General features: G+C 39.1%; 1 long non-coding RNA gene across 4 annotated transcripts in view; it reads right to left on the bottom strand.

The window, feature by feature from the left end:
* Positions 1 to 17,651, bottom strand: part of LOC147826392 (uncharacterized) — a 115,999-nt gene extending 98,348 nt beyond the window's left edge. For all 4 annotated transcript variants that reach the window (XR_015439517.1, XR_015439515.1, XR_015439516.1 and 1 more), the window contains exon 1: positions 15,197 to 17,651. This is a non-coding gene — a long non-coding RNA (uncharacterized LOC147826392). The remainder of the gene's footprint in view (positions 1 to 15,196) is intronic.
* Positions 17,652 to 25,968: the final 8,317 nt, after the last annotated feature.

Here is a 25,968-nt window from a genome sequence, read left to right on the forward strand (position 1 = left end):
AGGGGTTTAAAAAAAGAGCTTCTAACTTTCTCCATCTCTTCTGGGTAACAGAGGGGGCTGATGACAACTGAAGAAGGAAGGCGACGGGCAAGACTTGAACTTCAAAGGTTTGGCTGCAACTGTCAGCAAGAGGTGAGAACAGCAGACAAGAAAGCAACACTCTCAGATAATCAAGCCATAAGGACTGTCATATGCAACACTGAGCAACTTGCTCTGAGTGGTTCCAGGAGGCAAAATAAAACTCAAGAGGAGAAGTTAGTGATTGACAGATTTCAGCCCAATATGAAAAAGAGCTGTCACAACTGTCCAAAGTCCCAAGAACAGGACTGGGCCAGGAGGGACATTTATATCTACTCTTCATGGCACTTTTCTATGGGTGTTGTCAAAGAGACTCTTGCATCCTTGTATCAGGTGAGTAAGATAATGCAAGATCTCGTTTTCACACCATACATCATGGCTGAGGTAGTGCTCTGTGGCTTGACCTTCTCAATAACACTAAGAGACCACTGAACAAATATTATTCCAGATTTATAGAAAAGGAAATTTAGACTCACAAATATTAGTTAAATAACCTTGATCATAAATCAAACTAGGGGAAGATCCAAAATTTTATTCTTCCACACAACACAATTTTATGAAACACTGTTACATTGTATATACTGGGACAGATAGTAGACAGAGATTGAAAAGGTAATCCCAAACCTCCAAAGAGATAATGATTAGAGGGGAGTTACTCATGTAGGCCTATTAATGTAGAATGAGATGAGATGAAGGCTAATAAATTCAAGAAGCTTATTGAATACAGAGGTGAGACGTGTCACAAGCTGGAGAGGAAAGAAATGGTCAAAGAATGTGTGGCCAGAGCCAAATTTTGAAAAATCAGTAAACAAAAGTTAACAGTAGTTGGGGTGCTGTTGGTGAACCACACAGATCTCCCGCACCAGGGCAGCATACCCCTTCTCCAGCTGCAGCGACTGTTGGCTGCTGTGGTGCCCCAGGACAACTGCTCCTGAGAGCACCTCACCTACATGAACATCTGATCCCAAATGCTGACTGATGGGAGGGCGCAGGGGCACCTGCCTCAAATCAGGACAGTCTCTGTGGGGCAGTTCACACTACCGAGCTTACTAAGGGACCAATTGAAATCACATTCTCCCTTAGCTTTTACCCCTACCTTGTCCCTCCTTCCCTTTTTCCTTAACAAATCATATGAATCCCTGTCTTCACCTCTGCTTCTATGAAACACGACCTAAGTCTCCAGGCCAAAAGAAGAGCATATCCCATGGTGCATATGTGAGAGAGCACACTGCAGTACCCAACAGCAGTAGGCTGGAAAAGAGGGGTGCACTACAGCGTGCGATGATATAAGCATGGTGTGTGGACAGGGCACAGCCATCCACCCCAGCTGTGATCAATCACTCCGTGGTGACATTTGCTATTCTAGATGGATTCTTTAAATATTGTATTTCAGAACATACTGTATAGAGGCCACGAACTGAGTTTTTAGAGAAAGAAGTTACAAATAAATTCCTTAATTTATTCAGTGGCATTTCACAAAGCAGGAACAAAGACAAGCCCCTTGGAATTTCCTGATTCTCAGACCACACAGCCTCTATGTAACTCTCCACAGACTCCACATGAAGAAGAGCAAATTATCTCGGTAGGCTATTTTTGTCCCCCCCACTACCACCATTTCATTGGCTCCATCTGCTATTCCTGCTTTCTTTCTAGCCTCTATTCATAAGGTCTTGCCCCTGGGTCTCTGTTAGTACTTGGTTTTAATTCTAAAACTTTGCAAAGCCAATGAAGCTCTTTAATCAAAAACTTGGGCTGCCAAGGAAAGAATGCTAATTGGAAACTTTTATTTTTAGAGGTCCTGGGGAGTTTAGATGTAGATATTTTTCTTTTTTCTATCATGTCATTAGCACAGTATTTTTTCTCAAGAGAGGCAGAAAATAAAATTGTCCCAAATATGAGAAATTAATCCAGGAAATACAAATTCCTAAGCAAAGGCGAGACCTCCAAACTAAAAAAATACTAATAATGGACAATTGGAAACATCTAAAAGCTGATTATATTTTCCTACAAAAAAAAAAAGGACTAGGAAAAGTAGAGAAAAAAGATTCCAACTTCTCAAATGGGGCTTACAATTTGGGTTGGATACCAAGCAAGGCCAGCCCCTCCATCACCATTCTGGTTCAGGGTATAGCCTTACCTTTCACACAGTCACACAGATGTTCTATGTGCCAAGCCCCTCACTACTTCTGAGAACTATAGACCAGAACAAGACATGGTCTTTGTCCTCAGAGCCTAAAAGGAAAAACAGATACATGAACTATTCACAGCAGTTACCTGAGGACAGAGAAAAAATGTTACTCCCTTGGGGAGTAGAAGTAGGGAGCAGAATAGATTTCTCTTTCATGGACTGTGGAGAACTTATGTTTCCTTCCCAGACATGATCCCCATTTAAAACCAGAACATCAGCCACATGACAAGATTCCATTTCTGTCTCTATTTCTTTGGTTATATCAACAGAACAGCTCTGACTATGGCCAAAATATAGTCTATTTGAAGACTCTATGATTATTCATGGAATATGAGAAATGGCTGAAGGACTAAACTTGAACAAAACTGGGAATGAAGCAGGTCTGGAAATTGTGATGCATGTAACACCAGCTGGTCAGAGTTCCACTGCAGTATCAATGGTCTCCAACAGATTTCTTTCCTATTTTTATATCACTTTTGGGGGAAACAGCACCTGATTGGGTGAGGTAAGGGCATAAGATGAACTACTGTGCACATCTCTACTCCACACTATAGGAAGGGTGAAATAGTCTTGCCAGGAGAACAGATGCCTTCAGGATCCAATATGGGCACACAGGCCAAATGAGCCTGCCTGAAATATTTAGTCAAGAATTGATTTAATCAGTTTCCAAAGGCAGATTTGGAATCCACTTCATCAGACAAGATTTTTACTTAAAAGGTCTAGATAGTGACTAAGAAATTCCTGGAGGTGGCCAGGAATCAGTATCTTAATAAGCAATCAAGTGGTTCTACCAACAGAAGGCCAGTGAAACTGGGCCATCTCTGATGAGGTCTTCTATTAGTGCTGAATAGCAGCCAGCACTACAGATGAACTAAAATGTTTGGTTTGGAATCAAAGTACCGTAAAAAAGATGATTTTTGTCACAGTTTCTGAACTGTCCATATTTAGTTATTTTTTTATTCATTGCATTTACTGGTACATTTTAAGTATATAATATGTTGACATTCATTATTGGGAATTTGTAACTCTACATAATATATCTTGGGGTTTTTCTTTGTTTGTTTGTTTGTTTGTTTGTTTTGCCATTCCTCTGCCCTCCCTTCAACCTCTCCACCCCTCCCTATCTATAAAGACTTTGTTTCCATTTTTACCTTTTCTCATATTAATTCCTTTCCCTTCTTTCCTTTCTCCTACCCCTCCCACTTCCTTCCCCTTTGCACCTCTTCCTATTTCACATTATCTATTATACATTTTGATCCTTATTTACACTTTCAGTTTCTTACACTAGAGAAAATATTCAGTATTTACACATCTGTGTCCTATATATTTCACTTAAGAGTATCGCCTCAATGTGCATCCATTTATCTATAAATGCCTCTAATTTCTCATTCTTTGTGGCTGATTAGTACTCCATTTTATATAAAAAAAAATACATCTTCTTTATCCAGTCTCCAGTTGATGGGCACTTGGGCCATTTCCAAGCTTTCACTATTACAAACTGTGCCGCTATAAACATGGGGGCACATATATCACTGTGGTATGATTCTTTTAATTCCCAGCAGGGGAATAGCTGGGTCAAATAGGACATCTAATCTTAGCTTTTTGAAGTATCTCTACACTGATTTCCACAGTGGTTGCACCAGTCTACACTCCCACCAGCAGTGGAGCAGGGTTCCTCTTTCCCCACAGCCCTGCCAGCATTTGTTATTGGTTGATTTCATGATAGCAGCCATTCTTTTGGGGGTGAGGTGGAATCTCAGCATTCTTTTCATTTTGCATCACTCAAATGACCAGTGATGTTTAACACTTTTTAATATGTTTATTTGCTATTTCTACTCTTTGTCTGAGAAGTGTCTTTTCATTTCAGATGCCCATTTTTTGGATTGGGTCTTTAAATTTTTGAGGTCTGACTTTTTAAAAGTTCTTTATAGATTCTACATAGTAAACATTTTTTCCCACATTGTGGGCTGTCTCTTCACTCTGTTGGTGGTTTCTCTTGCTGTGCAGAAGCTTTTTAATAAGATGAGATTCCAGTTGTTAATTCTTTGTGCTAGTTTACGTGCAACTGAAATTTTGTTCATGAAATTTTTTCCTACGCCAATGTCTTCCAGAGTTCTACCTAGCCTCTCTTCCAGGGGGTTTAATGTTTCTGTTTTAATATTCAGATCTTTAATCCATTTCAATTTTAGTTTAGGAGATGGTGAGAGACATAGGTCTAGTTTTAATCTTCGGCAGGTTGAAACCCAATTTTTCTAGCACCATTTATTAAAGAGGTTATATTTCCTCCAGTGAGGATGGCTGGCTCCTTTGCCGAAGATGAGGTGGCTGAGTGTGTCTGGAGTTATTTCTGCATCTTCTAATCTGTTCCACTGGTCTTCAGGTCTGTTTCTTTGCCAGTATCACGCTGTTTTTATCACTGTAGCCTTGTAGTATAGTTTCAAGTTGGGGATTGTGATACCCCCTTCCTTATCTCTGTTGCCTAGAATTTCTTTTGCTATTCTAGGTCTCTTCTGGTTCCAAATGAATTTTTGGATTGTTTTGTCAAGCTCTGTGAAGTATGCTGTTGGAATTTCAACTGGGATTGCATTGAATTTATATAGCAGTTTTGGAAGTATGGCCATTTTCACTATATTGGTTCTTCCAACCCAGGAGCAAGGGATGCCTTTCCATTTTCTTATATCCTCTTTGATCTCTTTTTTCAGAGTGCTATAGTTTTCAGAGTAGAGGTCTTTGATTTCTTTTGTTAGATTAATTCCTAGGTATTTCATTTTTAAGAGTATTATGGTGAAAAATACTTTTTCCCTAATTTCTCACTCAGTGAATTTGTTATTCATGTAAAGGAAGGCTATTGATTTTTTTTATTCATTAATTTTATTGGTACATTTTAGGTATACAATATGATGACATTCGTCATTGGGAATTTGTACCTTTATGTGATATACCATAGTTCTTATTTTTACCCATTCCCCTGCCCTCTCTTCAACCCCTCCACCCCTCCCTATTTACAAAGACTTTGTTTCCATTTTTGCCTTTTCTCATATTCATTCCTTTCCCCTCTTTCCATTTCCCTATCCCTCCCACTTTCCCTTCCTTTTGCACCTTTTCTTCCTATTTCACATTATCTAAAGTATAAATAAGGATCAAAATGTATAATAGATAATGGAAGGCTACTGATTTTTGTGTGTTGACCTTGTATCCAGCTACTCTACTGAATTTGGCTACTAAGTCTAGAAGACTTTTGGTGGAGTTCTCGGGGACATCTATATAGAGTATCATATTATCTGCAAATAATGACAATTTAACTTCTTCATTTCCTATCTTTACTCCTCTTATTTCTTTCTCTTGTCTAATTCCTGTGACTAATGTTTCCAGAACTATATTGAGCAGGAGTGGTGATAGTGGACATCCTTGTCTTGTTCCTGATTTTAGTGTGAAGGATTTCAGTTTTTAGCCATTTAGTATAATGTTGGCTGTTGGTTTTTCATAGATGGCTTTTATCAGTTGAGGTAGAGACCTCTATTCCAATTTTTTGTAGTGTTTTTGTCATGAAGGGTTGTTGGATTTTGTCAAATGTTTTTTCTGCATCTATGAAGATAATCATATGGTTTTTGTCCTTGGTTCTGTTAATATAGTGTATTACATTTATTGATTTGCATGTGTTGAACCATTCCTGCATCCTTGGGATGAATCCCACTTGGTCAGAGTGTATGATCTTCTTGATGATCTTCTGCATTCTGTTTGCCAGTATCTTATTGAGGATTTTTGTATCTATGTTCATTAGGGAGATTGGCCTGCATAAACTGCACATATTTAAATCCTTTAAAACCATATTCTAGGGCTTGAGGGAAAAAAGTCTGAATTCTTCCCTGTGCTAGCCTCATCTTGCATATTGCTTGACCTTAGAAATAAGAAGCATAGAGATATGACTGAATCTCCACTGTTCTCTGTACACATCCTCACAGCTGCCCATGAGGGTTTCTACCCATATCCAGCAGCACTCAGATCTCCCTGGTTTCAGAAAAAAACCCAGAAGTGATGCTACACAGAAACATATTGGACCCTCTTTTGCATGTCATGCACCTAGAACAATGTCATTACCAAGTTAGATTCTCTGTGTATTTGCTGAAGGATGAAAGGGAGGAAGAAAGGGAGGGAGGAATTTCATAGTCACCCTCCAAAATTCCACTAGAATATTAATCAACTGACCACCTTTTCATAAGTATCCAGAAAAAGCAGACCAAAGGAACCAATACATCTGACCAAAGTAGCCTCTGACTATAAAAATAATATTTTAACCTGTGTTAGAGAGGCTGTAGTATTCTTCATTAATACAATCAACCAAAAAATTTTTTTAAAATATGTGTGTCCAAAACCCTTTTTAAAAATGGCCTGGAAATTTAAAAATTTCCAAAACCGATCAGTGCTAGATTATTTATTCTTTCTTAATCCATGGGCGGGGGGGGGGGGTTAAGGAAAAATTCTTTTCTGTGGTCCTACCTTCTGATTTAAACCAGGGTGTAAGTGGGGAGTGAGGGATTTCAAGGTTTAACAATAGTATCCAACTGAGCTTTGCAGGATTGCAAATAAAAGATGCTCTGTATCCTCAGGAGCACTATTAGTACTAAGGTCTCTCAGCTCCTATTGTTAAAGAACATTCATTACCAAGCTCTCATATAAAATCCTGAGAAGGAAGCAAATATGAGTCTGCAATGTTCTCAGTAGTTCTTATGCAATTGCCTCCTGGGGCTAATTAGAGCTGCTTTTGTAATTCACTAGCTATAAATTCCTTCCCATGCTCTCATAGCACTGGGAGGTTAGCCACCCCAAGTCCAGGTTTTCTGCTGATATTGCAGATCCACCAATGACCCAAAGTTGACGGCAATCCCTCCAATAACCATCTTATGGTCAGTAACACTCAGACATCTATAGTGGCTTTCCAATTTGTTAATTATTTTCCTGTTCTCTGCTAATCAGGTTAAAAGATAACTTCCCATACTGTGTTAGGCAGCATGTGCTTTATACTTAGGTAATTTATTTTAAATTGGTTTGGTACAGACTTTTTACTCCATGATGTCTGTAAATCTATGAATTCATTTCCTCACCTACCCTCTTGAATTTGATCAACAAATGAAAATGACTATAAAGCTTACAGAAGTACTTTGAAAGTACAGACTGAGAGAACCAAGCCAAACTAATTCCATAACTGGAAAGCAAATATTTCAAAAGGTTCTTCTCTGTAGTGGGAAATGGTAGAACCCATAGTTACGCAAAATCTAACATCTGATAATGTGGAAGAATATATTATACTCATTTATTAAACTTCTGTAAAACATCTTTATTTTTTCCTTTTCACATAATCTTTCCGGCAACCCAGTGGAGACAGACATCCATTAATTGTATTTTAAGAGGTGGGAGAGAAGAGAATTAAGGCTAGAAAAATTAAGTAACTTGCCCAAGATCACACAGCTGGTAAGATTTGAACCTAGGGCAGTTCAACTTCAAAGTCAGAAACTTTTCTATATTTTGAAATCCCTTTCCTTTGACCTACCAAGCAACTAAACCAGAAGGTGATTTGAGGCTTTAAAAAGGATTCTTTACTTTCCAAAAGGATTCACAATAGGGTTCCTTGAAATAGTGAACTTCTCTATTGTGCTAGAAATATAATTCAAGCTTTAAAATTTCTATTTACAAGAAATATCTCTCTACTACATCTGCTGTGTAAAGCAGAACAAGGTTCTTAAATAGCCACTTTCTTTCTTTAATTGGAGCCCCAAAGATGTAGGGTCTATGAGGTCAAGTATCCTGAGATAATGTAAATTTGGTGATTGGAATAATGTGTGAGACACAGTAAATACTCAAATATGTTATCTTCCAGTACAATAATTTTTTTTCAGATGTCTCAAAATCCAATATGTGATAGATTGCAAAAATGGCTATAAATTCCTCCCTTACCATCAAGAAATGGAAGGTACTTTTTCACCCTTTGAATCTCATGACCATGTGTTTTGCTTTGGCCAAGTGGACATTAGCAGATCTCATGCACTCTGAGACTTAAAAGTACTTGAATAAGTACTTGCTGACTCTCTGAGACTGGTACCCTAAGTCCACCATATGCTTCACATCAAGCTAGTCTCTCCAGGAAAAGCTGAGGCACCCCAGCCCACAAGCAGCCAGACCCTGGCTGCCAACCACCAACCATTAGACGGGGGGGTTGCTGTAGACCATCCAACAAATCTTCCAGTTGGTCCAGTTGGCTCACTTGCATAAGTGAGCAAGGCATGATCAGCTGAGCATAGGCAAGCCACAGAATTGTAAACTAAATTAAAAGGTCCTTGTTTTGTATTACACAATTAAAGAATCAATTTTACATAATAAAAATCACCCAATAAGAAGTCCTAATGCATTTTCTGTTTTACCACTATGTCTTATGAATACAATACACAAGAAAAACCCACAGAAAAACCCACAGAATGACAAGAAGTAAAGCTAGCAAAGAGAAAGAACAAGGTGTCCAAAGTATGAACCAAGGTGCTGGAAAGTTAACGAATTCTGAAAAGCACATTCATGGTTAGCATTCAGCTCTTCTCTCTCCCAGTTCACTGATTTTTCCACTACACCAATCTCTTTCTCTGAATTTTTGAGCCTAACTGGACCAATTCCATGTTCCCATTGTAGTCGACAGCCCCAGGGGAAGAAAGTCAAATGGAGTTTTAAGTTAATAATAAAAGAAGAATTTTTCCAGTGTGCTTCTTCATTTCTCCTTCTCTCTTAGATCTCTTTTGCAGGTTACTCGAGTCAGCTAGCAAACTAGGAGGGAAATGTGGATGAAAGGACAGACAGAAGCTATAGTGATACTGTATGACTGGAGGGTGTTTTTCACCTTCAAAGCACATTGACCATAAATTACAGGATACAGTTTCTCAGCTCACATTTCTATATAATGTCTACTTTTGAGGTCCCTAGCAGAGGAGAATATGTTATATTAAAAAATGTAACCCAAGAACATTGTGTTCCCCTGAGGTGGAGGGGAAGGAAGTGGGACACTCAGGAGCTATCAGTTTTACTGGTCACGCATCAAAGGTTCAACCTTCCTCACTGAAGTGAGCTGAGTCTGCTCTGATAAAGGTGAGAAGGTGGGCTACCCTCTTCCTCAACCATAAAAGCCTATTCACTCCCCCAACCCCTGCCAAAATCAAAATCAGTTAGGTATTTAGGTTCAAGCAATGTAATCCAACACTCACTTCCTGAAACTACTGTTCAGAAATGGGTGGACAAGAAACCACAGCTAATATTCAGCAGCTACACACCACTACAAGTCCTTCACATATGTAAATACCTCCATATTGAGGAGTAAATGGTGGTAATGCTACCTAGTTAATAATGTAAATTCTAGTATATGTGGTTTATCTCAGAAACCACAAACTACAATGTCAAAAATACTCTTCTATTTTAGGTCCAGGATCTTCGGCAATCCAGTTACTGGGTTTATTTTCTTTTGCCTGATTTCCTTGTACTTTTGTTTGACATATAATAATTATACTTATTTATGGGTACAATGTGATGTTTTAATACATGTATATATTTTGTAATGGTCAAATCAAAATTATTAGTGTTCTCATCATGTAAATATGTATCATTTCTTTGTCATGAGAATAGTCAAGATCCTCTCTTTATGAGAGTTCATCTTTCTCCACACTATAGTCATTCGCTAGCACTTGGGAATACATCCCCCTGCTTCCGTTGACCAGTCTCTCTCATTCTCTCTCCCTCCTACTCTACCTAGCCTCTTTAATCACTATTCTACTCCTAACTTCTATGAAATCAACTTTTGAAAATTCCACGAGTGACATAATGTGGTATTTGTCTTTCTATGCCAGGGTTATTTCACTGAGCAGCCATGCCAAATCCAGGTTGATCCATGTTGTCACAAATGACAAGATTTTATCCTTTTATGGCTGTATAGTATTCCATTATGTGTATACTCCACATTTTCTTCATCATAATATGTTCTCAGGTGACAGAGACTACAGTTAACTCTCTATCTAGGATGTTCTGAATAGTGCTGCAATATACATGGCCATGGAGATGTCTCTTTGGCATTCTGATTTCATTTCCTTTAGATATACAGTATATCCAGTAGTGGGATTACTGGATTGTATGATGGTTATATTTTTATTTTTTGTGGAACTGACATACTGTTTTCTACAATGGCTATACTAACATATTTACACCAGCGGTTTTAAAAACTTCACCCTTCTCCACATCCTTACTAGAATTTTTTTATAATAATCATTCTAACTGGGGTAGGGTAATATTTATTTTAGTGTGGTTTTTATTTTCTTTTCCCTAGTGGTTAATGAGATTCAGCATTTTTTTTCATACAGTTATTGGCCATTTACGTGTCTTTTTTTGAGAAATATCTATTCAGGTCATTCATTAGCTCACTTTTTAATTGGATTGGTTGTTTTATTGTTGTTTGATGTTAAGTTGTAACTTTTTTTAATGAGTTAGGGATTTGCCTTCTTGTTCAAAAGGCTTTGAGTGAGAGAAGCAAGCCATTTGAATAAGCTAAGGAAAATCTTATTCATACCCACCGAGAAGAAACACTGAATCTAGCTGGGCTCAGGTAGTGAGTGAGGAGATGGTCAGGGAACATGCCTTGACATATGCCAGTACAGGGCTTTGGGGTGAGCTTGAGGAGTCCAACTGTCTCTCAGTGGGAAGCAGCCATTCCAGATACTGTGAAATGTCTGCAAGTGGGACCTGCCCAGGACATCCCAGCAACTGGCCCTGTGAGCCCCCAGTGCCTTCTCAAGTGACATCGTGGCAAAGAAGTCTGTGTCAACTCCACCAATACCCCAGCTCAGATTAAACCCACCCAAAAAGACTATGGGTAACCACAGATCATCTTTCTTTTTTAATCCAACTTCCTCTTGTTGCTCTCACTCTGCCTTTGTCCCACTTCATGGAAAACACCCCAACCAATTGCTTCCTAGTAAACAGTGCCCATTCTCCTGGGATTTGCCCAGGCAGGGCACTTTCATATGGCCTTCCCACCACAGAAAGGCAAACCAAAAATCTGGGTCTTAGCTCCTGCAACCATGAAAAGCCAATTTGCCTACCTCTTGGCTCCTCCTCTGTGCCTGTGGTTACCCCTTTACATCTCTGCCCTCAAAGCACCACTGGCACAGGGCCAGAACCCAGATGGTTCTAATCTGACTAACTGTGGGGGAGAGAAGAGTAAAGACATGGAGACCAATAGAATGCTCAGTGCTAAAACAGGGGCAAAGGCACAAGCCCACAGACAATACCTGTCTGCCAATGACAAACACCATGGAAAAGGTATTGGAAGCATCGATGCGGCTGTCAAATCATGGCTCAAGCAAAGCACTATTTAACTATGAATGCTATAGCAACCAAAACAATGTACTGACAATTTTAAAAAGCCAACAGACACCTAGGAAATCATATTGATGTGACAAAAAATTTCTGTTACAGCATATGGTACTTTGAAAGAAAGTTTTAGATCATATAAGCTTTCATTTATATATAGTAGAATATAATATATACTATAGCACATCAGTACACATAATATTACATAAGCATATATACATAGTATATGTAGATATAATTTAGTATATATAGTTTAGTTTGGAAGTAAAAGAAAATATTTTTATTTTTATATTACATACCAGCTCTTAAATATTTTAGCTATAAATACAATTATCTAACTGATGAAATAATTATATATAAGATATAATAAAATAAGACATAATGATCTTATCCCACCCACAAGTATGAAAACTTTAGCATCATGGTGACTCACTTCATAATACTTACCTCATTCCAAACAATTAGTTTAAGCCTGTCATAGTAAATCTACCTCCTTACCAATCACTGATTAAGGAATGGGCATATAACCCAGTTCTTGGGAATCCAAAATCACATAAGACTTCCGGGAATCCAGGAAAAAGTAGTCTGACGTAAAGAAAAAAACACCAACACACAGCTGTTCTTCTGGTGCTGTTAGAAATTAGATGATTTGAAGCTGCTGAGCCCACCAAGCTGCCAAACTGAAGTCAAAGCCAACCCATTGAGGAAGGCACAAACAAGAAGTACTGAAGCAGCCAGGGTCAGCACAAACTGCATTGGTGGGAAGTAAGGTTTCCCTCTTCCTTGCTTGTGTCAGGGTTTTCTACTCCTTGGTGCCCAAGTAGCTAAGATGACATAGGATCTCATCCCTAGACTCCCATGGAGGCCTGTGGCCGTCTCTCAGGAGACAGTACCTCCTAGAAGCTCACCTTCACTTTTTCTGTTTTCTTGCGCCTCGATCCTCCTTTTTCTTCCCACCTAGTTTCCACTTCTCTTAGTGATAGCCTCCAACATGGTTGGACGTTTCCTATCTATTTTCCCAGTTGTTGCTGCTTAAAGGAGGGAGCAGCTCCCTACCATGACATAGAGAAGGAAGGAATAGGTCATTATTCTGGTGTGATGTGAGTGTGGAATGTTCAACACACAAGCAGGCAACATTCTATGGATAGTGACTATTTCCCTGCTTGCTCACCTCCTCTGCTTGATTTTAGTAAAACAAATATGTCTGCTTCTAGGGCTGTAATGTCCTTGTCTAAAGCTGTTTTATATTCCCTTAGCTCACAGGGGTAGGAGTAGAGAAACAGGGTGCAATAAAAAAAAGAAAGAAAATATACCTCTTCTATGCCATTTCTTACAAATATGAGTATTATGGTTTGTGACTAGATGTCCCCCCAAAGCCTCATGTGGTCACAAGCTATTTTAGAGGTGGCTAAATCTAGACAGTGCAATTGATTTATGGTGGGGCTAGGCTCAAGCGTACTAGGATTAAGGGTGTGAGTGCTACCCACCCTAAGTGGTCTGAATAAGATGAAGGGGGCAGAAAGATGCTATTAAGGCCCTCGTTGCTTTTGATACCATGTGGGCACCATGAACTGTTTTTCCTCTTCAAGCCTTGTCTGCCATGCCACTCTGCCTTGGAGCCAGCTGGTTATGAACTGAAACCTCTACAAACTGTGACCTAAATAAACTGTTTCCCCTTTAACTTTAGGTGTCAGGTATTTTGTCTCAGCAACTATCAAAACAGAATTAAACACATTAATATTGGTGTTTTATTATGTTCTATCTGGCATCAATTTTTCCATGAGTTATCCATTCTAGTAAGAGATTCTTCCTTTCTCCAAGTTCTCTAGGTGCTTAGAAAGAGTAGTCCTTACAGCAATGTGTTCAGGAGGCACTTGGAGATTTTTAATGACATGTACAAAAGATGTTTTTGTTACTGTTAGGGTTAAAAGTATCATCTGAATTTTAACACCTTCAGGGATTTGTCGATATTGACATAACTATAGCAATTGCTACTGAAGTTGAGACAATCCAAGCCAATAAACATGAAAGGGCAGTTACTAAAGGAGCAGCCCAATTTCCTCTTGGGAAGTTTGTGAATGGAGCTAATTTAAGAAGTTCAATGAAAAGTAAGAAATTTGGAATTCATTAGACACAATATTTTCAAAAATATAGTCATGACCTCTTCTAAGTAACATAGCTCTTGTTCATGCCTCTAGGATAATGTCAGGGAACATTCTGGTAAATAATGACAAAAATATTAATGGTGGAGAATTATTGGATGTCCTGTTAAAAATACTTAGGGAAACCCACCAAGAACAAAATGATACACCTCTGTCTGCAGAAATAATAAATTCAGTTCACTTAAGTCTGGATGGTGATATAAAGTGCTGAGAATTGTAGGTATAAACATGATAATCTATATCTAATATACTTCAAACTCCCCAGCTGCTGAGTTTTCTTATTCCTATGCACTGTCACCATACTGCCAATCTCCAGAAATAGGAAGAGGGACATATCTTAAAGATAATATTAGTGGAATACCGTGTATGTACACAGGCATCATTCCTGCTTCAGCCTTCTCTCAACTGAAGGAATAGGAAGGAAACAGAAATATAGAGTCACAGAGAAGGCAAGAATTTAACCTAGTTCTCAGACTCTGAGGGCCACAGTAACCAAGTCATGGACCACCTACCCTTTCCTTCTCAAGTCATACACTGGGATATTTTAATCTAGTGAGAATTGGACTTGCTCATAAAGAGATGTTTCCTGGATTATTGTTTGTACTTGAGGTGCTTGTAGAAACAGCAACAGAAAGAGCTCAGTTCCCCCAAATTTATCCAAGAGAACTGTCTCCTAATCTCATATTTAGGATGACCTCTAGAAATATTGACAAGATATGTGCATATTTTTTCAACACTAAATTGGCATTTTAAAAAGCATTTCACAGGCACCAGTTTCCTGCCAATGACTTCTGATAAAAATAAGTAAAAGGAAAAAAGTTTTTCTTACTCCCGAAATACAGCTTTCATGCAGCAACTCCATCCTCTGAGAGCTGGGAGCTCTTTGATCCTCTTAAATGAGTAAAATTTTGAAAACAGTCAGAGATAATGAAGCCACTACAATGAACAACTCCTCAAGAGAAGGGTGAAAATAAGGACAGAGAGTTGGCAGGCCCTGGTGGTAAGAAATCTCATCAGAAAACTAGCAGCAGGGACAAATGATGTGGATAAATCAATCAAGAGGGAAGAATACGTACTAGGCAAGAGTCAGAACATTTCTCCTCGTGCTTCAGAAGCCCTTAGAGGGACAGCCTCTCAAAGCAGATAGGGGTAGACGTCAGGCATGATGAGTATAACCTGTGTGCCTTTCTTTCACAAAGCCTCACAAGGTCTTCACTCTATCCCTGCTGAGTTTTCTACAGCAGAAATTGCAAGATTCAGGCCGTAGAGATTTCTCTAATCTCCAGGGATGATGGTCTGTACCATTTAAAGTAACACATCCTCGGCAACAAATAAGTCTAAAAATTAATAATAGAAGCACAATAGAAGTTCATACCTTGTTCAAATAACAGTGGTTGGCAGAGAATTAGTGGTCCACATGGATATTCAGGGAGCCACTTGATCACAGATCTTCAACACACGGCTCCCAAGATCACCTCGAAAGTCATCTCCATTCCAGGCAGTCGTAAAGGGTAAAGAGCATGAAGGAACTGATTTGGGATTGTATAAGCCAAAGTTGGAAGATGTGTGTATGATTCACTTCCCAGTGCATTGGCTGGAACTCAAGTCACATGAGCACTTCGGGAAGGCTGAGAAAAACAGGTGACCCTGACACTAAGCAAAAGTATTTTGATAAGAACCTTTGTCTTTGCTGCAGCACTAAACTAGGGGCAATTATCAGACTGAAAATTCCTAATAGTATTCTTAAAAATTTATGGTGCCCATAAGAGGAAAACAAACTCTAAACAGAACCTTTAAAATCCAGCTGCACATATTATTTTGTCCACGTAGAAAGAGGAGACTATGAAGGTTCATTTCTTTCTGCCTTGGGGTCACCCAGGCTAGGGTTTCTTAGTCAATCCGCAACTAACTTGAGAGTTCAGGTTTCTTGTTGGGTCCACATACAAATCATATAAAATACCGAAAATACTTTTTAATAAATAAGAGAAATATACCACAAAATATATATTCTGAAGTCTAACAACAATGAAAAATAAAAAGTAAGCACAAAAAATTGATTTGTTCAAATATAATACTGTTATTTATCTATTCAGGCAAACACCATAAGCCTGATGTTGATTGGACATGATGAAAAGTGAAGAGGCCAGGCAGAATTTTCTTCCCTCTTAGACCATAGAGGGTTTTTTTTTCTTTTTAATGTGCAACATGCTATATTGAGAAAAGCCTAGATTTTGGATAATAGAGTAGGCTCCCTGAACTATCAGCTGTGTGCCTTCAGGATCCCCATCTATAAAAATGGGAGTAACATTAAAACAAAATATTACAAAGAACACAATCTAATGTCAATACTACTGTAGATCAATAGATGCTAGAATTAGTAGTAGACCCAGGGAAGCTTAAAAAACCATAAAATACCCACTTCTTTGAAGTGTGACAAATTGTGGAAATGTGGGGTAAAATAATTCTCCCTAAATTTTAAGTGGCAGAGAGCATATAAGGTATAATAGGGAAAGGCTTTTTCCTGGGTTCTTTTTCAACTGACAAGTTTCCTTTTGTCCCTGAAAGTAATTCCTCCAGAGAGCTTCTGTGACTCCACTAGACTGGGTAACTGTTCCTGAACTGTCGGTTCCACAGCCCACCTACCAACCTGTGTCTGTTGCTGCCACCACATTCATCAAGAGGGAGCCCATAACTGTTCTCTCATCTTAGCAGTGAGGACATTTTTTTGGCAGGATTGTGTCTTACTTACATCCTTGTCAGCTTGACAAACATCTGGCACTTAGCAGACCATTTATGGAGAAATGAATGAGTGTGACGTCCCCGTGATGTCTGGACAGTTGTTGGGGAGATGTTTGTGCTCTGTGCACTATTACAGATGTTGGAGTAGGAAGGAAGCAATGTTCACATCTACTAACTCCAGCTCCTCCCAAACCAATCATTAAAGTCCCCATCAGAAAGCTTTTAGCCAAGACTTCTGACAGCTTCCTCTAAGATATCATGGAAAAGACTGACAGCTGGATTGAGAGAAGCATGGAGGATAAGAAGGCCACCATTCCTTTTCATTGACACTATATATATATATCTTGAATGGGATTAATTTTTTTCCTTTTCACTCAACACTGAAACGGGGCTATTCTCTTAATAGTTTGTGTCAGCTTGCTTTCTACAGTAGCTCTTTAAATTGCACTCACATGGTAATAGTTTACATTAGAGCAAAGGAAGCAACTGGAAAAAAATACTGGATGAGGAAAAAGAGAAGAAAGGCACTGGGCAGAAAAGCTGTTGGATTTGTTCTCATCTTCTTTCTGAGATTATTTATCATTAAAGCACATCTTTTTTCCAGACTTGAAAGATTCAAACAAAAGCTAACAAATCACACAGTAAACCAGCGATAAGCTTAACAATTACTCCAAGCTAGAAGATGTATTTCTTATGGGAAATGCAATGTGAGTTTCTGAGGTTTTTAAATTCACCTCAGGATGCTCCTGGGCCATGCTGCCTGTAACAGGAAAATTCCAAGCTATTTGCTACTCTCTCCCAAGTGAGCTGGGCATCATTATTATATGATCACTGTTGTTGCTTAACATTCAGTGACTATCCAGTGGGGTTAGGTACTGTTCTGATTCCATTAAAGTCACTCCTGTCTTCAACCCATTTGCAGCCCAGAATGACAAAAAGAAGAAACACAAGGAATGAAATGTTTTAGAGATATGTGGTAATGCTTGACATGGCTTGCATGCTTGGGCATGCAACTTCCATAAAGAGGGAAATTTCCCCCTCAAAAGACAAGTGACTTTAATAGTCAGGCCATTTCACAGGTGAATGGTAAAGGCCAGGCAGTAAAGGCATTCTCACCCCCAGAGCTATTACAAGTCAGCGAGAGTGTAGTAGCCTGTATCAGTTTCATTTGAGGAGGATAACCTTTACCGCTTTTTTCTTTTTGTTCTGGCACATAAATGACTGGTTAGGTTGAGTGTTTTGTCAATACAGGCAGCAAACAAGGCAATCTAAAGAAAAATGAAACAGTGGATAGACAGAATGCCAGAGCTAAGGAGAGGAGGAAAAACAGAGTGTCTTGCTATGGGGTCACACACCTATTTAGTAACAAAAGACATCCAAAAGAAAAATTCATAAACATGTTCTCCCCAAAATCCAGTTTCCAGCCTTCTGCTACTACATAACTCCCACTCAATATGAGAGAGGGAGAGAGAGAGAGAGGAGAGAGAGAGACAGAGACAGAGACAGAGAGACAGAGACAGAGAGACAGAGAGAGAGAGAGAGAGAGAGAGAGAGAGAGAAAACAGGAAGATTTCTTTTAAAAACGAATTGGGGATAGAAAGTAGCAGTCCACAAGACTTCACACATGCACTTCCATTTCTTGTCTTTGTAGATCTCCTGTGATAGGAGACTCGTATTTGGTGTCCTAGAGTGCTTGAGGAAAGTGAATTCTGTCCATCCTCTCATAGTTTTAAGAAGCAAAAGTCAATGGGCTTTTGCACTGATATTTTTCCTTTGGAATATGAAGGTCTGAATGAGGGTTTTGATTTTGAATGTTTCAGTGTTTCTGAGAAGCCTTGATTACATTGTATGGTGTAGTCACTGGAAGTGGAAAACTGGCATTACATATATAGTATATATACATAATATATATAATATACATAATCTCCTTTATTTCACTTACCATCCCCATAGAATTTGACAAGATTTGCTAAAACTGAAAGGTTTTCAAGTCCTAATTAAAACTGTATTTATGACAGTATTCATAATTAGCCTGAACTGCATTCTGTAGTCATTTCTCCCAAGTTTCTGGAATATTCTTTTAGATTTTTTGTATGTGCAGCAACTTACATGTCTGAAGTTACTTGAAGGCACCACTTTTAAGAAAGCTTACAATTGGGACCTCTACCATCCCAAATCCTTTGTAACTCCACTTGGATATTTTTGCCATAATTATAAAAGGATAGTTGAACAAATAGCATCACCATTCTTTGCAGTGGCACAGGTTATCAACTTAAGTGGAGTTTACCGGCAGCATCAAATGTTTCAGCTTTAAAAAATAAAAGTACAAGTTACATGTTTAGTCCTAGAAAATTTGTCCAATATGTTCATAATGATGGCTGTGGTTGCTACAAAGTGCCTCGGTTACCTTTAAACACTGTTCGTGTGTCATGTATGCAGATGGAAGGGGTGGGACTGTGCACTCAAGTTGGGCTTTAACTGTAGTATTTGGCAGAGTTGCCTTCTACCTGCCATCTGAAGAGAAGTTCAACCTGTTTTCATATAGAATCTATATACTAAAAAGTTTCAATCTGTCAAACAGCCTTACTTTGATCCAGCCTCTTCAGATATTCTTGTGCAGCAGTGGCTCTGTGTGTAAATGCTATGCACTGAGGATACACACACACACACACACAAAAAAAAGTTGTGTACAGGATAATGCCTCATACCAATCAGATGTCCATTTGTTACTGTATTTGTTAACAACCCTTTATCTCTTAGTGTTATAAACTCCACTTAAAACTCATTAAAAAAGTCTCATTCTTGTCAAAAAAAAAAAAAGAAGCAAAAGTCATCTGGGACATAGTCTCTAGGTCTTAGCTTATTAAAAGTAAAAAACTGACCCAGATGGTCATATATAGAATTTATCTCATTAAAATCCCAGAGTAAACTGAAACCAAGGTGATTAGGGAGAAAGTGATTTTTCAGAAAGCTCTGAAAAGATAGCTTGTCCCATTGAGATATAAAAACAGAAAAAATGATGAATGGATACACAGGAGCAAAATCGGAGAGAGGAAGGCAGTGGGCTTCTTGTTACATAAAATTCTGCAACACAATCCTCAATTTGTAGAGAGATATCCGGTTCTAGGGTTTGGCTTTCCTTTTGGTACATAGATATTAGCTGAGGCAACTTTGGTTTTAAAAATGAAATAAAATTGGCTTGTTACTGATGTCACATGCTGCGAGAAATCCATGCCCTACTCAAGATGGTATGAATTCCCTTGCAGCTTATCTTCTCAGTCACATGAATCTATGTTGGCTGGCAACTCTACATCTCCCTCTCATTGTCCTCCCTCTCTTTTCCACCTCTCTGTCTGCTACTAATCCAGGGCTATAACACCCTGATTTCTCCAAAGCACCATTTACACAGTATGACTTTCATAATTTTACTGATTCTTCAGAGTAAAAGCAGGTCATTATTACAGTCATCAGAGTACAAATGAACAGACAAACCTGATAGTTAAATAACCCCCGTGCCTACACAGTACAACAATACCTGCTCTGTGCCTGACTCACACACCTGCCAAAGGGCTTTCCTCCTCAAGCCCAGTAGTCTCTTGTGGTGCTCTTCTCTTCTCAAATTCTTTTAGCATGTATCCGTTTACAAAGCTTCTTTTAGCTTCCTAATCGTTTTTAGCTTTATAATTGATATACAAAACACACACACACACACGCACACACACACTTGATGTACGTATTTTGGTGAGTTTAGACATATGGTTACACCCATAATACCACCACCACAATCAAAGTACTAAGCCTAACTATACCAACAAATACTGTATTTTCTTGTCTCTTTATGTGTTAAAAATATTTAACATGAGATCTATGCTCTTGATATATTTTAAAGTACACAATGCCATATTTTTACCTATAGGCACCAAGTTGTACAGTAGATCTCTAGAACTTATTCATCATTCATAACTGAAACTTTGTATTTCATTACTCTTTTTAATTTTTAGCATAGGGAAGTTAAGCTACCTACAGCTTTTCTGAGTATACCAAAGGATCCATTAGGATATAATTTTCAACAATTCCTAAAGCAATAAATTTTTCACTCAACCATACAATCCCCAATTCCCAGTTACTATCTTTGTTCAAATTTCATTACTTCATGATTTAGCAGGATTCTTCCCTGCTTCTAGTCTCTTTCAGTTTTAATTTAATCTGATGCTAGCAGATGCATCTTCTAAAAACCTGCTTGCATGCAGTCGCACACACCTCCTTCTCTGACACCTTCCATCTCTCCTCACTGCCACTCACATTTGCCAATACATTTCCAAACTTGATTTTCTGAAGAAAAATCTTGAAAAGCATGAAAAAATGTCTCAATATATCACCAAGAGAGAATCGATGTTGATCAAAAAATAAAACTGTAATTAATACACCATTAAACAAGAGCTCTTAAGTGCACATAGGTCAAGAAATCATTATGTTTCCCATGCATAATAGTAATTAACACAAGATATCTGTGGCACTCCACATGCTTCACAGATATAGTCTAATTAATTACACAGATAAAGATATTACAAGTCTTTCCTTTGAATATCAGCGGGTTCATTAAATTTCCCATTTGGTTAACAAAGTAATTTTCTGGACTTCTGAATTTCTGAGTAGGGTGGGATGAAAGGAAAGAGCAGCAGAAATGTCAAATTAGAGTTAGTCTTAGTCCTTCCCAGTTCCTGAGAATCTTAGGAAAATGTTTACAAGGGCCCCTCTGACTACAGCTTTGCTCCTGGGAAAAGGGGTTTGAGAAGGTCAGCTCAGCTGTCATCGACTCCTGCCTTTAGCCCAGCTGCCACTCTGACACAAAGACCCTGGGGGTGGACGCACCTTGACTACCAGCACTACCCCTGACTAGTACACTGCAAGAGGGAAGGTCTTCCCTTGGGGTAATGAATTCAGAATCGTTCTGAAGCCAGTCTACATGCTGTGGTTACCAAACAACTCCCCCATAAGAGAAAATGCTACAAACCTCTGACAGGCTCACATCACATTCTAGTTCTTTGCTCCCCTGGATTTTCATTCCTGCCCACACATAGACCTTTGCTAGAACTTTAACACTGTTCTGTGACAACATTCAAGAACCTGGGGCAAGACCCACAATTTTGGACATCTAGCTCTGTTGCAACACATGAGATTGGAAGTTCTGGCCTACTTGGTAGCTAGGCTGATAGAAGTCTACTTTTACTACTAGACTAAGATTGAAATATTGAAAGTTCCTAATGAAAACCATTGAAGACCATCCCTGCCATCACTGCCTTATCACCAAGCAGTGTAACAAGGGCTAGATAACTGCTGTATTGAAGATGAGAACATCAACTAAATTCAGGTGAATTTACAATGCCAAGATTTATGCAACCTTAAAAATCAAAGGGATTTTGTGGAAAGGCTTGAACTCTGTAACCAATTGTGACTGGGCTCAAGTCATAAGTCTTCAAGATGAAAGGAACAAATAAGTTTAAAAGTACATGGCATAACTTCAAATTTGGGATATTTCTTTAGTGCCATTCAGCCAGTGACCTTTACTACTATTATAATCAGGACTATAATCATGGTATCTAATGTCCTATGGTGGCACAAAGTAAAACAAATATTTTGGCTGTGAGTATTAAGAACTGATCTTAATTTACATCCACTTGAGACACAGGAAGGTTTTCATGAGATCTTCTAAGCTCCAAAATTTTAAAATCTACACTAATAGTTCTCACAATGTCATGCATCCCCAATACACCTTCACAGTCACCACTGTTGTTCTTTGATGTTCAAAGAATAATCAGAATTAGTTTCTGTCCTAAAGAGAAAAAAAATAGATACTCTTTACCATTCTCCCTGTAGTCTTGATTACAAGAGGACACAATTGGATTCAATGTCTATTTGTCAACTAACAAGAGGCAATGTCAAGGAACTTCATTCTTCATGAAGGTAACAACTCCTAAAGAAATACTGAAGTGGAAGAAAAACCTAAAAGCTTTGTTTCTCTTCTGAGTCCACTGAGAGTTATAAAGTAATATAATATTGGACCTATATACTATAATGAACACTAACCCTCAACATCACATCAGCTCTGTGAAACAAGGTTTTGTTTTCCAACAGAGAAAACTCAAGCCCAGAATAGCCCGAATTCAAAACAGTTCTAAAGAGCTTTCAGCCCAGCCAGTAGACTGTGAGGAAATAGTAGTTATTTTCCCTTCTTCCATCCATAAGAGGGAGCTAGGCACCATTAGAGAGCATTTCCTGGCCTGGAGCAACTGTGGTCTGGGTGCTGGGGCTTAAGTGCATGCAGATATGAGAGGATGAAGTCAGAGCCCTGAATAAAACCAGGGGAGCCCAGGTGCTATTGAGAATAAGTATTTCTTCACCCTGGATCCCTGAGCTTTCTGAGAGACATCCATCACCAAAGGAGCCTGTGGCAGAAATAATGCAGTGGCCTCACTCACCCTGTTTGTCTTCTTTGTCCAGAATCTCCTGTGGGGGATTTAGCTCAGTGGTTCCACCACCTGCCTCGCAAGCGCAAGGTTCAGAGTTTGATCCCCGGTACAAAAAACAAAAACAAAAACAAAACAAAACAAAACAGATTCTCCTGCAGCTTGGTGGAGCCATGTGATTTACTCCTATGTAGACAGAAGCGATACATGCTAAGGCTTGATCCTAAGACTGCCCTTACAATCCTACACATTCTCTTTCTTTACCTCCAAGCCAGAGGCAGTGAGTCCAGGGGTGTCTCCAATGCCCCAGAGGATAGAAGAGTCCTAGGCTCATGAATGACTGCATGGAGCAGAGCATCAGCCTCCCTTATCTGCATTGATCTGTGACATGAATGAAGATGAACCTCTGCTATGCTAAGCCAGGAAGAATTGGAGGTTTTGTGTTATTGCACCAAGCCCATCCTAATGCAGACCTTTACTCTTAATAATTTCACCACTTAGGCAGGGGTTTTGGCCTCTCTAGCCTTTCTTCTCACCCCTCCAATGAACTCTCGTTGTCTTTCCACTGCTCATTAGCACTTCTACCTCAGCCTGCACTGAGAAAATTAAAGAAGATGAAATTTAAATCAGTCATTTTTTTTTCTTGTTAGCAGCTCTGGTCTTAACACAAAGCAAAAAAAATAAAAAATAAAAGTTCAGTGGAGTCAGAGAGGAGGTTGAAATTATTGCTGAAAAATGAGGCTTCAAAATCATCTGTGGATTTTGGTTTTCTGCACTCTTTCTTCCTTTAATTAATCAACAACTGTCTCCATTGCCAAGGAGCACAGTATGGAGGGCCACTCCTGCCTGCATATTTTTCTGTTCTCTTTTTTGGAAGTGTGAGTTCACATCCCCCATGAAAGCTCTGGAAGTGAATGCTGACAGCCACCAATGATGAGCAGATGTCACCACATGTCACCTCTGCCTCTGCTGCAAAGCAAAAGGTCATAGAATGCTATCAAGCTAGAAACAATCTGGTCTTACTTGGTTATTTGCACAGGAGTAAATCAAAGGCCCAGAGAGGGAAATTAATTTTACCACAGCCACACAACAATGTGTAAGACCACCTCTTGCCTCCCAAGTAAGAAGTTCAAAATATGCACTTAAAAAAGAAACGCAAGAGGTCTGAAAATAAAATTTAATGTGTATTAAAAGACAAGCAAAGAATAAACTAAAATATCAGAAAGCATCTGTAAAAGAGTCATGCATCCCTGAAACAGCATTGTTCAAACATCTTTGGAAGGAAGGAAGAAAGGAAGAGAGGGAGGAAAGGAGGGGTGGGGGGATGGGAGGATTAGAACTCTCTGATTCCCAGTACAACTACCCTGTGAGGTCATGGCCCCATGTCAACTCCACACAGTCTTTAGGGTGGTTCTTCTCAGATACACTTGATGCTGAATCTCAAACATAAGATCTTGGTATAGATTTAAAAATCCCCAGAGTTATTATCTACATGAAAATTGGCACCCACTGTACCTTGAACCAGAAGTAACATTTCAGAAGAATTTTCTACAGGATACATATGGAGCAAAGACATTCCCAGCCAGCTCTTCACTTCTAAGTGGAGAGTTGGCAGGTTAGGATAGAGAAAAAAAGTTGAGATATTCCTAATCTTCCATCCTTAAGTCCTTCCTCAAAGATCAATCTGGGAAGCAAAGGTTTTAATCCAAGAAAAATCACCTATTTAAACCCAGCCAAAAGATATATTTGAATAGGAATCAGACCTGAGAGTGTGAGTGGGTACACTTTAACTGGCCATATCTAGAGCCAAATCTTCTAGTATTTAGAAGCTTCTCCCCAGGATCAGATAATATTGCTCAAATCTTTCAAACTCATTCTCATATCCAGAGCTCTGGAGACAAATATTGGGGAACTAACACTCCCAGACCTCCTTTTAGAGGTGAATTTTGTTTTTTAAGAGAGCCATGATATCAGATTTTTGGAAAGGGGCAATGATGGAGGATTAATCTTAGTGAATGACTGAGCTAAAGTCAGCCTCCACTTGGGTCCATGTGGTCTCTCCCTGAGTCAGTGTAATTCTCATCCTACATCTGGATTCTCAAAGACCCTGAATCAGTCAGAGACCCATCAGAGTTCATTTCAGATGAACAGTTCAGATAAAGACACTTATGATGGAATTACAGAAATGTGGAAAAGTTTAAGGAAAGAAAGGAGGATTGTTGTAGCATTTGGAGCCTGACAAAGCAGAACACTAGATCCGTCCTGCTGCTCCCGGCCCAGGGGAAGGGGCTTCCGGGCCGCCATCCATCCCACTGCTCCCATCCCAGAGGGAGGGGCTTCTGAGTCACTGTCCCACTGCTTCTAGCCCAGAGGAAGGGGCTTGTGAGCTGCTGTCCCACTGCTCCCAGGTCAGAGGAGGTGAGCCACGCAGGTACCAATACCACTGACCCTCCCTCTGTGTCGAAATGAGAAGACAAGTAAATAAGTCTCAAAAGCAGACTTCCAGATCATCTACAGCAACCCCAAAGGGGAATGACAAGGAACACTCTAATACTCAACCACCTGGACCCCTGAACTGGCAACAACAGAGGATTTGAAAAAAAAGGAAATCAGAAATAATTTCTCAGATAATAGCAGAGATTGTGCCCATAGGGCAAGACATGATTAATAAATCTAGAGAGGAGCTGCGGAACATGATGAAATCCCAACATAGGAAACAAATGGAATCCATAAAACAAATCCAAACAGATTTCCAAGAAATCAAAAACTCCATTGAAAGTCTACACAGCAGAATGAGCCAATATGAGGACAGAATTTCAGATATAGAAGATAAGATTGCCATTAGTGACCAGGAAAAAAAGTTGCTTCAAAATTGTAAGGGACCATGAGAAATCAATAAGCCAGCTGCTAGATGATGCAAAGAAGAATAACATAAGACTGA

This window comes from Heterocephalus glaber, unplaced genomic scaffold (genome assembly GCF_053883595.1).
Source record: "Heterocephalus glaber isolate CG9 unplaced genomic scaffold, H.glaber_assembly_v1.0 deba00001472, whole genome shotgun sequence".
NCBI lineage: Eukaryota > Metazoa > Chordata > Mammalia > Rodentia > Bathyergidae > Heterocephalus > Heterocephalus glaber.